This window comes from Mauremys reevesii, unplaced genomic scaffold (assembly GCF_016161935.1).
Source record: "Mauremys reevesii isolate NIE-2019 unplaced genomic scaffold, ASM1616193v1 Contig116, whole genome shotgun sequence".
NCBI classification, from domain to species: Eukaryota; Metazoa; Chordata; order Testudines; family Geoemydidae; genus Mauremys; species Mauremys reevesii.
Genome location: NW_024100734.1, coordinates 1 through 12,139, shown reverse-complemented (window position 1 = coordinate 12,139; position 12,139 = coordinate 1).

The window sequence follows — 12,139 nt, the reverse complement described above, 5'->3', positions numbered from 1 at the left end:
CTAAGGCAGCGGCAGTAGCTGCGCGTTTGAAACTGGGTCGCTAGAGAAGATACTATGGAGACGTGTTTTCTTCTCAGCATTTGGATATTCAGTCTCTAGGTAACTGGGCTGGGATTTCAAAGAAACCTAAGGAAACGAGACACTCAATAACCATCAACCACCTAACCCTATACCGAACCGGAACCCTGAACCCTTCCCTACTATGTAACCAAAGCACGAACGCTACAACCTGACAGTTCACCTTCACCGTAACCTAAACCCTTGTTCATACCTTCGCCTTAATCCTAACGCTAAACCCCAACCCTTCCCCTGCTCATAACATTAATGCCTATTGCGTTTGGCGCCTAAATCCCTTAGACGCCTTTGAAATTCCCTGAAACTGCAATGCAGGTGGAATCTTTCCACAGGTTAGCTCCAGAAATGTTGTTCTTGAATGTGTTTGTCTTTTTTCAGGCTCTGCGCTGGGCGACTCGGTCAAATCCAACGAACCCGAAGTGTCTGGATCAGTTGGAGGTTCTGTGACACTCAGCTGTTCTTACACCACCAGCGATACCTATGCCTATCTCTGTGGTACCGTCAGTACCCGAACCGAGCCCCGCAGTACATTCTCTATAGAGGGCGAAATCCTACAGCGAGTTCAGTGATACCGCAAATTTCGCCCAGCAGAGGTTTTCTTCACAGGCTACTGACAGCTCCACGGTTCTGAACATCGCAGCCCTGGAGCTGGCAGACAGCGCAGTTTATTACTGCGCCCTATGGAAACACAGTGACAGATCCACATAGAAGAGTTGTACAAAAACCCTCCCTTCCCAGCTGCAGATAATGTTGTGCACATTGAGGTTGGAAGCGGAGCCCCTCGGAGTATTGCTGCACTGTTATAAACACATAGTCTGGCTCCGACGTTGTGCTGTCAGATTACTCCTTCTGATCTCTCCAAACCACCTGCATTAAAATAGTGGTTTCCATATGAGAAAGATGAATAAGACTGCGACTTTTCAGCTGGGAAAAGAGATGAGTACAGTTGGATATGATTGAGGGCTATAATCCAGGACTGTGTGTTCAATCTTTGAGGACCATCTAGGGAACTGGGGTAAAAATCTGTCTGAGGATTGGTCCTGCTTTGAGCAGGAAGTTGGAGTAGATGACCTTATGAGGCCCCTTCCAGCCTAATCTTCTATGATTCTAAGAAAGTGTTATTTACTCCTTCTCATAAAACAAGAACCAGGGGTCACTCAGTGAAATGAATAGGCAGCAGGTTTAAGACAAACAGAAGTATTTCTTCACACAGTCAACCTGTAGAACTCCTTGCCAGAGGGTGTTGCAAAGGCCAAGACTATAGCAGGGTTAAAAAAGGAACTAGATGGACCTTTGGTCTGACCCATTGTGGCCACTCTTATGTTCTTACCCCCTATTATATGCAGACAAGATGAAAGGCCCAAGCTATATGAAGGAAAGTCGGATTATTCTGGTTCTGGATCAGAGGCAGTTATAACCCACAGGTCTTCCAGTGGATACATCAGCTCATCTAGATATTCACTTAGTTTTACAGCAGGGCAGGCTACATAAAAGCACTAGAAAAGTCAGTACAAACAATTTCATAGGGACAATGACTTATTACTATTGCTGTATATACTGCTGTATATACTATACACTGAAATGTAAATATGATATTTATATTCCAATTGATTTATTTTATCATTAATTGTAAAATTACAAAGTAAGATTTTTTTCAGTAATAGGGTGGCTGTGAAACGTTTGTATTTTGATTTCTGATTTATTAAGCAACTAGGTGAGTTGTAACTTGGGGTATGCAGGACAAATCAGATTCCTGACAGGGTACAGGTAATCTGGAAAGGTTGAGAGCCGTAGAATGGCCACACTGGGTCAGATCAAGGTCCATCTGGCCCAGTGTCCTGTCTTCTGACAGTGGCCAATGCCAGGTGCCCCAGAGGAAATGAACAGAACAGGGAATCATCAAGTGATCCATCCCCTGTCGCCCATTCCCAGCTCTGGCAAACAGAGGCCAGAGACCCCATCCCTGTCCAGCCTGGCTAATAGCCATTGATGGACCTATCGACCATAAACAATGCTGCACAGTCCTTGGACCATTCTTTCTCTGGATAAAAATTTCCAGTGGAAATCACTGGGAATCTGAGTAAAACTGATGATGGGGTTGGAATAAATAAATAATAATAATTAATAATAGATATTTGCAATAATCAGCTGCAACATCCCATGTGCAGCTGATTCTTATAATTTCCACCTAGAGGCAGGTGCTGTGCAAAGAACAATAAGGGATCATGCCTGATCCAAGGTAACAGTGACGAAGATTATCAGGATAATCAATGGCAACATTCTACAACTAACCTCTCCTTCACCCCAGCTTTGTAACAGGCTCCAGCATGAAGATGCTGTAATGCAGACCCAGCTGGCAGTGGCAGGCATGGAGGGTGGGTCTGTGCAGGGTTGGCTCTAGGTTTTTGCCGCCCCAAGCAAAAAAATTTTGGCTGCCCCCACCTGAGACCTGGGCTCTCACCCCGCCAGCAGTGCCCTCCCCACCCACATACCCTGCCACCCCAGCCCTGGGCTGTCTCCCACCAGTGCTGACTCTGCCCACTCCCCCCTCACCTCCAGTTGGTCTGGTGCTGGCAGGGTTGGGGTAAGCAGTGGAGATCCTGGGCCGGGCCTCAGCCCAGGGTCCCTTCAGCCAGGGCTCCCACCTCCAGGAGTGACTGGGACGTGGGAGGGCAGAGCCAGGGGACCACCCTGGCAGGTGGCTGAGGATGCGGAGCAGGGTAGCCCCAAAGGGAGTCGAGCCACAGAGGCTGGATGCAGGCCCCTCATGGCAGCGGCCGGCCCTCTATGGCCCTGCTGCTGCTGCTGGCCACCTGCCCCAGTTCCTGGGCGGCTCGATCTCCTTTGCTCAGCCCGGCTGCGGCGCTGGGGCCGGCCACCCTGCGGCACCTGCAGGCAGCTCCGTGTGCCCATGGGGCAGCCCCAGTCCAGTGTCCCCGCTGGGAGCCTGCTTGGCCCAGCCACAGGGTGCGGGCGCTCCTCCTTGCTGAACCTCAGCAGCGCCAGGCACCGCCCTTGCTCGATGCGCTGCTGCTGCCAGGGCCGGATCTAGGCTTTGCCGCCGTAAGCACGAAAAACAAGGGAGGGGAATGGCTGGAATGCTGCCCTGAAAATGTGCCATTCAAGCAGCATGTGCTTGGTTGCTGGCGCCTAGAGCCGGCCAGAGTCTGTGACCTTGGACTGCGTTTAGGAAACTGACACTAGCTATTATTCTGTGTATTGGTACAAACAATATCAGGCAGAAGAGCTTGTTTTCCTACTTTTGAATATTCCACAGGATCAAAGAAGAATGAGACTGGGGAGAGATGCTCTAGGACTTCCAGAAATCTGAAAGCTCCATCAGTTTGAGGATCACGGGTTTGGAGCTGAGGACCCAGCAGTGTACTTCTGTGCTTTCCACAGACACACACGCTGATGTGATTAACAGGAAGTCCTGCACAAACATTTACAGCTTTCTTCTTTCCTGAGAAACTGCTCCTACATGCGAAGTTAGGAGAGACCATAGACAGGAGGAGGGTGTGTGTGTGTGTGTGCGTGCGTGCGCGCGTGCGGGGCGAGGGGAAGTGCTGCAGCTGGGTTCCTGGAGATGAAGACCTCTAACTGACTTCTGGGAATCAGCACCACAACTGTGCTCAGAAATTCACCACAAAGGGGAGAGCTGGAAGGAGACAAAGCAGAATGAGAGCCAAGAGCCGGAAGGACCTTTATGGGGAGAAGATTTCTGGTAGCAGAGGGTTTTTAATCTAGCAGAGAAAATCAGAAAGAGATCCAGTGGCTGGAAACTGAGGCAGGACAAGTCAGACTGTCAAGACTGATTCCCCACTCTGGCACTTCAGTACAGAAGGTGGGGGCCGCAAGGACTCCACAAATTAATACTGGCCACTCCAGGCTGGTAATGCTGCCACCACCCAAGTGAAAACTGCCTTTTACCAATCCAGAAAAACCTCAAGTGGGAAGATTTTCTGAGGCCCTCAGCTTTCCACTCCTCCCTCAGGGCAGCTGAGAAGAAAACAAAAGAAAAGGGAAGCTCAGCTGTTGTATCGCCTGATTAACATATGCACAAACCTTTACCTCCTGAGACACAAAAACCTAATCATGTTCTTTAAAAAAGTAAATTTTATTGAAAAAAGAAATACAACATATCTGAAAACTCAGGCTGTTAGGGATTGAACACCAAAAATGACTTTCTTGAGGTCCATCTTCAAGGTTATAAGCAAACAAAAACAAAACAAAAGCACCTGGGATTAGCACAGAGGAATCCAAAAACCCCAAATGACAAATTAAATCTAATCACATCTAACTAGACATTCCTGATCTACTTACGTACTTGTGGTTTCAAATGAGTAGTTTCTATGTATGATGCTGATGATTTTTATACCTGGCCCAAACTTTACAGAATGTTGCTACCCTGTCTGCTTCTGCTCGAGAGAAGCAAAGACCCCCACACCCAGCAGTTATTTGAAAGGCTACAGATTACCTATTGGTTTCCCTGGTCAGGTGCCAACTCATTTTAAGTTTACCTTTTAACTCTTTACAGGTAAAGCAGTTAGGGTACATCTGCTAAAGAGGATTCTGTAGCTAACTGAATGGCTCAGGAGTTACACAACCTAACCCCCCTCATATATCACACAGGCAAAAAAATTCAATTTATCTAACGATGTGGTCAATTCTTCATCACTTGGATGGTTCAAACAGAGATTAGATTTCTCTTTCTAAAAATATACTACAGCTGAGACATACGTTATGGGATTGGTTCAGGGAGCATCTGCTGAAATTCTCTGGCCTGTGTGATGCAGGAGAGCAGATTACATGTTCATAATGGTCCTTTCTGGCCTTACAAATCTATGAGTCTGCTGAATAAATGCCTAGTTTTGAAGGCTGGAATTGTCACAGGCTCCTCATGGTGTTAGGCACCCAAATTCTGTTGAAACACAAAAGGGATTTAAATGCCTAACTTCCCAGGGATCATTTGAAAATCACAGCTGCAATTGTTCATTTGATCAGCAAAAAGAACTATGCAACCTTTAAGTCTTACTTCAGCCCTCAGTGCATGTATTTAATCTGTGCTGGCCCCTCTGAATAAGAGTTTACGCAGAACTGAAAATAATAACTCCCAGAGTTATATTGATACTAAATTTTCAAAGGATAATCAAATCCCATTGAAATTAAAGGGATTTGGGCACCTAACTCTCTTAGTCTGCTTTAGAAATCCCATCCTGAATGCCCAAACCCCATTAATTTAGCGATTAATTACCCTGCCTACCCTTAGGCAGGCTTTACAGTTGCAGTGGGAAATTGCAAATCACAGGGAAATATAAACTGGATTGAAAGTAGCAGGGTCTCCATAATCCCAAAACAAAAATGAAATAATAGAACTGTTTGAGGACCCAGTGTGTTTATTTGTACAGAAAATGTAATAAAAGTGTGACCAGTCCTCGTCTGGAAGGAAATAGCAAGTTCATAATGAAGTGCTGCCACCTAATGGCCGTTTCATTCAGCGTTCACATCTACCAAAAAATGGTACAAAATTGTCCTGAAGATTTCCAGCACTGTTCTACTAAATTGATGTCAAGTATCATCATAAATCCTCATGTCATCCTGGACATTTGACCTGTAAATTAGACATATAATCAGTATATTCTAGACACAACCACACACCACGTGACTCATCCACACAAAATTAACTTATACAGTCAAATTTACACACATTAAATTTACTCCCACTCTCTTGGATGAGGCTGCTGGAAGAGTCCCTATGGCCGGGGTTTCAGAGCCGCAAGAAGGTAGTTTATCTTGGTGCCTAGCAAGCAGAGGCAGATATGAAACCGCAACCTGGGTTATGTGTCATGTGATGAGCCTGAGGCGCAAAAACTCAGGCGGAGATGAGACAGGGAGCCAGTGTATCTCACTGCCTTGAATGTCTGAGGTACCAATAAATTAACACCACTCAACTCAGAGCCACGAGGCTGAAAATGCCCTTGGGTCTTTCTTCACTTCTACTGTAAGTCTCTTTTCAGAATACTCCGCTCTCTTCCAACCCAGCTACTTTGCTTGTGGGATGTTGGACCATAATGACTGAAGCAGCATTTGATTCAGTGTATAGCTCTGTTTGAGTAAAGGTACTACACACATAAAAAGAGAGGGTGCTGCCAACTGGATGTGGCTCTGCTGTATTTCAGTACTTGTAGTGATAGTATTAATTAGCATTTCTTACCTCCTTTTTTCAAAACTTCAGAAGAGCAAAGAAAGAGAGATGGAATCTGCATTTACAGCAACATAACATAAGAACAGCCATGCTTGGTCAGACCAAAGGTCCATCAGCCCAGTATCCTGTCTACCGACAGTGGCCAATGCCAGGTGCCCCAGAGGAATAGACAACAGGCAATGATCAAGTGATCTCTCTCCTGCCATCCATCTCCATCCTCTGACAAACAGAGGCTAGGGACACCATTCATTACCCATCCTGGATAATATCCATTAAAGGACTTAACCACCATGAATTTATCAGTTCTCTTTTAAACGCTGTTATAGTCTAGCCTTCACAACTTCCTCAGGTAAGGAGTTCCACAAGTTGACTGTGCACTGTGTGAAGAAGAACTTCCCTTGTATTTGTTTTAAACCTGCTGCCCATTAATTTCATTTGGTGGCCCCTAGTTCTTGTATTATGGGAACAAGTAAATAATTTTCCTTATCCACGTTCTCCACATCACTCATGATTTTATATACTGCTATCATATCCCCCTTAGTCTCCTCTTTTCCAAGTTGAAGAGTCTAGCCTCTTTAATCTTTCCTCATATAGGACCCATTCCAAACCCTAATCATTTTAGTTGCCCCTTTCTGAACCTTTTCTAATGCCAGTATATCTTTTTTGAGATGAGGAGACCACATCTCTACACAGTATTCAAGATGTAGGTGTACCATGGATTTATATAAGAGCAACAAGATACTCTCCATCTTATTTTCTATCCCCTTTTTAATGATTCCTAACATCCTGTTTGCCTTTTTGACCACTGCTGCACACTGCGTGGCGTCTTCAGAGAACTATCCATGATGACTCAAGATCTTTTTCCTGATTAGTTGTAGCTAAATTAGCCCCCATCATATTGTATGGATAGTTGTGGTTATTTCTTCCAATGCGTGTTACTTTACGTTTATCCACATTAAATTTCATTTGCCATTTTGTTGCTGTAGCAGGGTGGTCACCTGCTCCTACCCTGAAGGACTTAAAACAGCCCGGGAGAGGGATGTGGCAGGGAAAAGCTAGGCTGATTGGGAAGCAGCCACAGCTGGGGCCACACCCCAATCAGACCACACCTGACCCTATAAAGGACTGAGGGCCAGAGGCTGTAGAGTCTCTCTTTAACTGTGGAGAGAGAAGGACTTGGCTGCTGGGGAGCAGAGCAGGGTACCTAGAGAGGAGCAGGGCTAGGGAAGGCCAGAGGAGCTAGAGACCTCCAGCCTGAAAAACACCCAGGCTGCAGGCTGTGCTAAAGGCCAGGAAAGGTGCTGGGGCTACAGAAGTGTAGCCTGGGAATAGGCAGAGGCAGGGCGGCTCCAGGCCCCAGCACATCAAGCGCGTGCTTGGGGCGGCAAGCAGCGGGGTGCTCTGCCGGTCGCCGCTGGGGCGGCAGGCAGGGTGCCTTCAACAGCATGCCTGCTGGGAGGTCCGCTGGTCCCGCGGCTTCGGTGGACCTCCCGAAGGCGTGCCTGCGGCTGGTCCGTTGGTCCCGCGGCATCGGCGGACCTCCCACAGGCATGGCTGCGGGAGGTCCACCGAAGCCGTGGGACCAGCGGACTCTCTGCAGGCAAGCCGCCGACGCAGCCTGCCTGCTGTGCTTGGGGCGGCAAAATGCCTAGAGCTGCCTCAGGGCAGAGGCAGCTGGTTCAACCCCCCTTGATGATGATGAGTGGTTTAACAACTGCTGTCTGCCCCAGTGAGCAGGGGCTAGATGGTGATTGGCAGTAGACACTGAGGCACGGGGGGTATAGAGGGCTGGGGGTTCCCTTGGGTGGGGAGACCCAGATTGTGGGTTACTGGTGGGGGCAGAACTCTGACATAGAGGCACACTGGGATCCAGGAGGGACACAAGGGACAATGGCAGGTGAGACACTGGCCTGCAGAGAGTGCTCTGGGCTGGAAGGCTAATTCCCGGATGACCAGCAGGATGTACTGCATGGGTGAGTCCTTGCATCGCTACAGTTGCCCAATCACTTAGTTTTGTGAGATCTTTGAAGTTCTTCACAATCTGCTTTAGTCTTAACTATCTTGAGCAGTTGAGTATCATCTGCAAACTTTGCCACCTCACTGTTTACCCTTTCTCCAGATCATTTATGAATAAATTGAATAAGTTGGTCCTAGGACTGACCTTTGGGGAACACCACTAGTTACCCCTCTCCATTCTGAGAATTTACCATTAATTCCTACCACCCTTTGTTGCCTGTCCTTTAACTAGTTCTCAATCTGTGAAAAGATCTTCCCTCTTATCCATGACAGCTTAATTTACATAACAGCCTTTGGTAAGGGACCTTGTCAAAGGCTCTCTGGAAAATCTAAGTACACTATATCCACTGGATTCCCCTTATCCACATGTTTGTTGACCTTCGAAGAACTCTAATAGATTAGTAAAACATGATTTCCCTTTAGAGAAATCATGTTGACTTTACCAACAATTTATGTTCTTCTATGTGTCTGATAATTTTATTCTTTACAATTGTTTCAACTAATTTGCCTGGTACTAAAGTTAGACTTACTGGTCTGTAATTGCTGGGATCACCTCTAGAGTCCTTTTTAAATATTGGCTTAACATTAGCTGTCTTCCAGTCATTGGGTACATAAGCCAATTTAAAGGATAGGGCACAAACCATAGTTAATATTTCTGCAACTTCACATTTGAGTTCTTTCAAAACTCTTGGGTGAATGCCATCTAGTCAGTGACTTGTTACTGTGCTTTATCAATTCATTCCAAAATCTTCTCTAGTGACACCTCAATCTGTGACAATTCCTCAGATTTGTCACCTACAAAACTAGCTCAGGTTTGGGAATCTCCCTAACATCCTCAGCCGTGAAGACTGAAGCAAAGAATCCATTTAGTTTCTCCATAATGACTTTATGGTCTTTAGCGCTCCTTTTGTATCTCAATAGTCCAGGTGCCACACTGGTTGTTTAGCAGGCTGCCTGCTTCTGATGTGCTTAAAAACATTTTGTTATTACCTTTGGAGTTTTGGCTAGCCGTTCTTCAAACTCCTCTTTGGCTTTCTTATTACATTTTTACACTTAATTAGGCAATGTTTATGCTCCTTTCTATTTACCTCACTAGGAAATGACTTCCACTTTTTAAAAGATGCCTTTTATCTTTCACTGCTTTTTACATGGTTGTTAAGCCATGGTGGCTCTTTTAGTTCTTTTACTGTTTTTTTTTAATTTGGGTTTTACATTTAAGTTGTTCCTCTATTATGGTGTCTTTGAGCCCATGAAAGTTCATGCTCAAATAAATTTATTAGTCTCTAGGTGCCACAAGTACTCCTGTTCTTTCTTCTAAAGGAAAGTTCATTACCAAATGTGACAAAATGGGGTTTTTCTTGGGGTTTCTGTGTTTCCAGTGGTTTGCATGCACAGCGGGTGGGACTCAATGTCCTGGGTGTTACTGGTTTAGAGGTGAGGGGAGAGGGAGTTTGTTACAGAGGACCAGAGAGGGACTCGGGACCTCAGCCAATGGCCTGGAGGATGGAGACCCTGGTGACTGGTTACCTGGGGCCCAGCTCAGGAGACACAGCCGGTTCTGGCCAGTGGGAGGACAATGGGATGCAGAGAGGACCCGGTGACCTGACCAGCCGGTTCCAGCCAGAGGAGAGCTGAGAGGACAGGATACCCAGGCCTTCCTGTTTACAACCCTGTTTACCTGGAGAAGACAATGGACAGAGGCGGGGCTTGGGGCCAGGGATATCAGAGGCCCAGCTGGGAAGCAGGGGTGCTGGGGCAGGCGATGGGAAGCAGGCAGAGCCCACCTGGATGCAGGGGACTGGGATATGTTGTGCTGAGGAGGCCAGACCTGAGGCCCTGAGAGTTTCCTGTGCTGTGTTCAACTCTCAATAAACCTCCTGTTTTATGCAGGCTGAGAGTCACTCCAGTCTAGAGAACAGGGTTGCATCAACCCCTTGGGGTGAGGAGGCCAGGGGGCCCAGAGCAAGGGAACTCTCTGAGGGCCGCGGCGAGACAGGCGTGCTAAGGCTCAGAGAGGTGCGGCTCCAGGAGGTGCTGACCCTGAGAGAGAGTGGACCCCTGAGAAGGGCTGTCACCCTGAAAGGGGCACCCCCGACAGACCGCACCGGGCCATGAGTGGGCACCATCTGTGAGTCCGTGACACCAAACTATTTCAATGAAACCATCTTCCCTTAGGGAGCTGAATGCAAAATATCTCTGGCTTCAGCTGTAAGATCACCAGCGGTTCCAATAGCAACAATAAACAAACAAAACTAACCTAGCCCCTTCTGCCACTCTCCTTCCTTTAAAAACCGTGACTCCTTTATGAAAGCCAGCACTTCTGCTCCCCCGTACCTCTGTGCAGCTCAGACAAGAGCCCGACAGAGGGTGTTGCTGCAGTGACAGGAGCAGCTCAGAAATGAGACCACATTATGGTGTTTCTAGTAGCAGAGCCACCCAGAGATTCAGGGGCCTGGGGCAAAGCAATTTTGGGGACCCCTTCCATAAAAAAAGTTGCAATACTATAGTAACATGTATTTGGAAATGTAAAAAATAGCCAGTGAAATACATTCAACAATTAATGTTTAATAATTTGAAAATAAGAACATAAGAACATAAGAAAGGCCGTACCGGGTCAGACCAAAGGTCCATCTAGCCCAGTATCTGTCTACCGACAGTGGCCAATGCCAGGTGCCCCTGAGGAGTGAACCTAACAGGCAATGATCAAGTGATCTCTCTCCTGCCATCCATCTCCATCCTCTGTGAACAGAGGCTAGGGACACCATTCTTACCCATCCTGGATAATAGCCATTACACAAAATACACAAATACATTATTTAAAAACATTAAATGTTTTAATACATTTCAATTACATAATGGGCTGTCACTGGGTGATGGTGATGGTTGGTACCAATGGGCTGTTGCTGTCTAAGGGTCACGCTGCTGTTGCCCAGTGCGGTGAGAGCTGGGCTTTGGGTCGGGGTGCCCGGCTCAGAGGGGCTGGCCTCGGAGCTGGGGGTCAGGGCTGTGGGGAAGGTCAGGGGTCCCGGCTCAGAGGTTAGACTCAGAGTTGGTCAGGGCTCTGGGGGATGGGGTTGGGGTTTGGCTCCAGAGGTGCTGGGCTCAGAGCTGGGGGTCAGGGCTGTGGGGATGGGGTTGGGATGCATGCCTGGCTCAGAGGGGCTGGGCTCGGAGTAGAGGAATCAGAAGTGTCCCGGGCTCAGAGGGGCTGGGCTCGGAGCTGGGGTCAGGGCTGTTAAGGGAAGGGTCAGAGGGTGCCCGGCTCAGAGGGGCTGGGCTCGGGCTGAGGTCAGGGCTGTGGGAGGATGGGGTCAGGGGTGCACCCAGCTCAGAGGCTGGGCTCAGAGCTGGGGTCAGGAGGAGAGGAGAGGAGAGAGAGAGAGAGGAGAGCCACACGAGAGCTGTGGGGAGGGTCAGGGGTGCCTGGCTCCAGAGGGCGACTGGGCTCAGAGCTGGGGGTCAGGGCTGTGGGGGGAGGTCAGGGGGTGCTTGGCTCTCAGAGGATGGGCTCGGGCTGGGGTCAGGAGCAGTGGGGGTCAGGGGTTTGCCGGCTCAGAGGGCTGGGCTCAGAGCTGGGGGTCAGGGCTGTGGGGATGAGGTCAGGGGTTCCCGGCTCAGAAGAGGCTGGGCTCGGAGCTGGGGTCAGGAGCTGTGGGGATGGTCCGAGGGTGCCTGGCTCAGAGGGGCTGGGCTCAGAGCTGGGAGTCAGGGCTGTGGGGGAGAGGTCAGGGGTGCTTGGCTCAGAGGGGCTGGGCTCGGAGCTGGGGTCAGGAGCAGTGGGGAGGTCATGGGTTTGCCCGGCCAGAGGGGGCTGGGCTGGAGCTGAGGGTCAGGGCTGTGGGG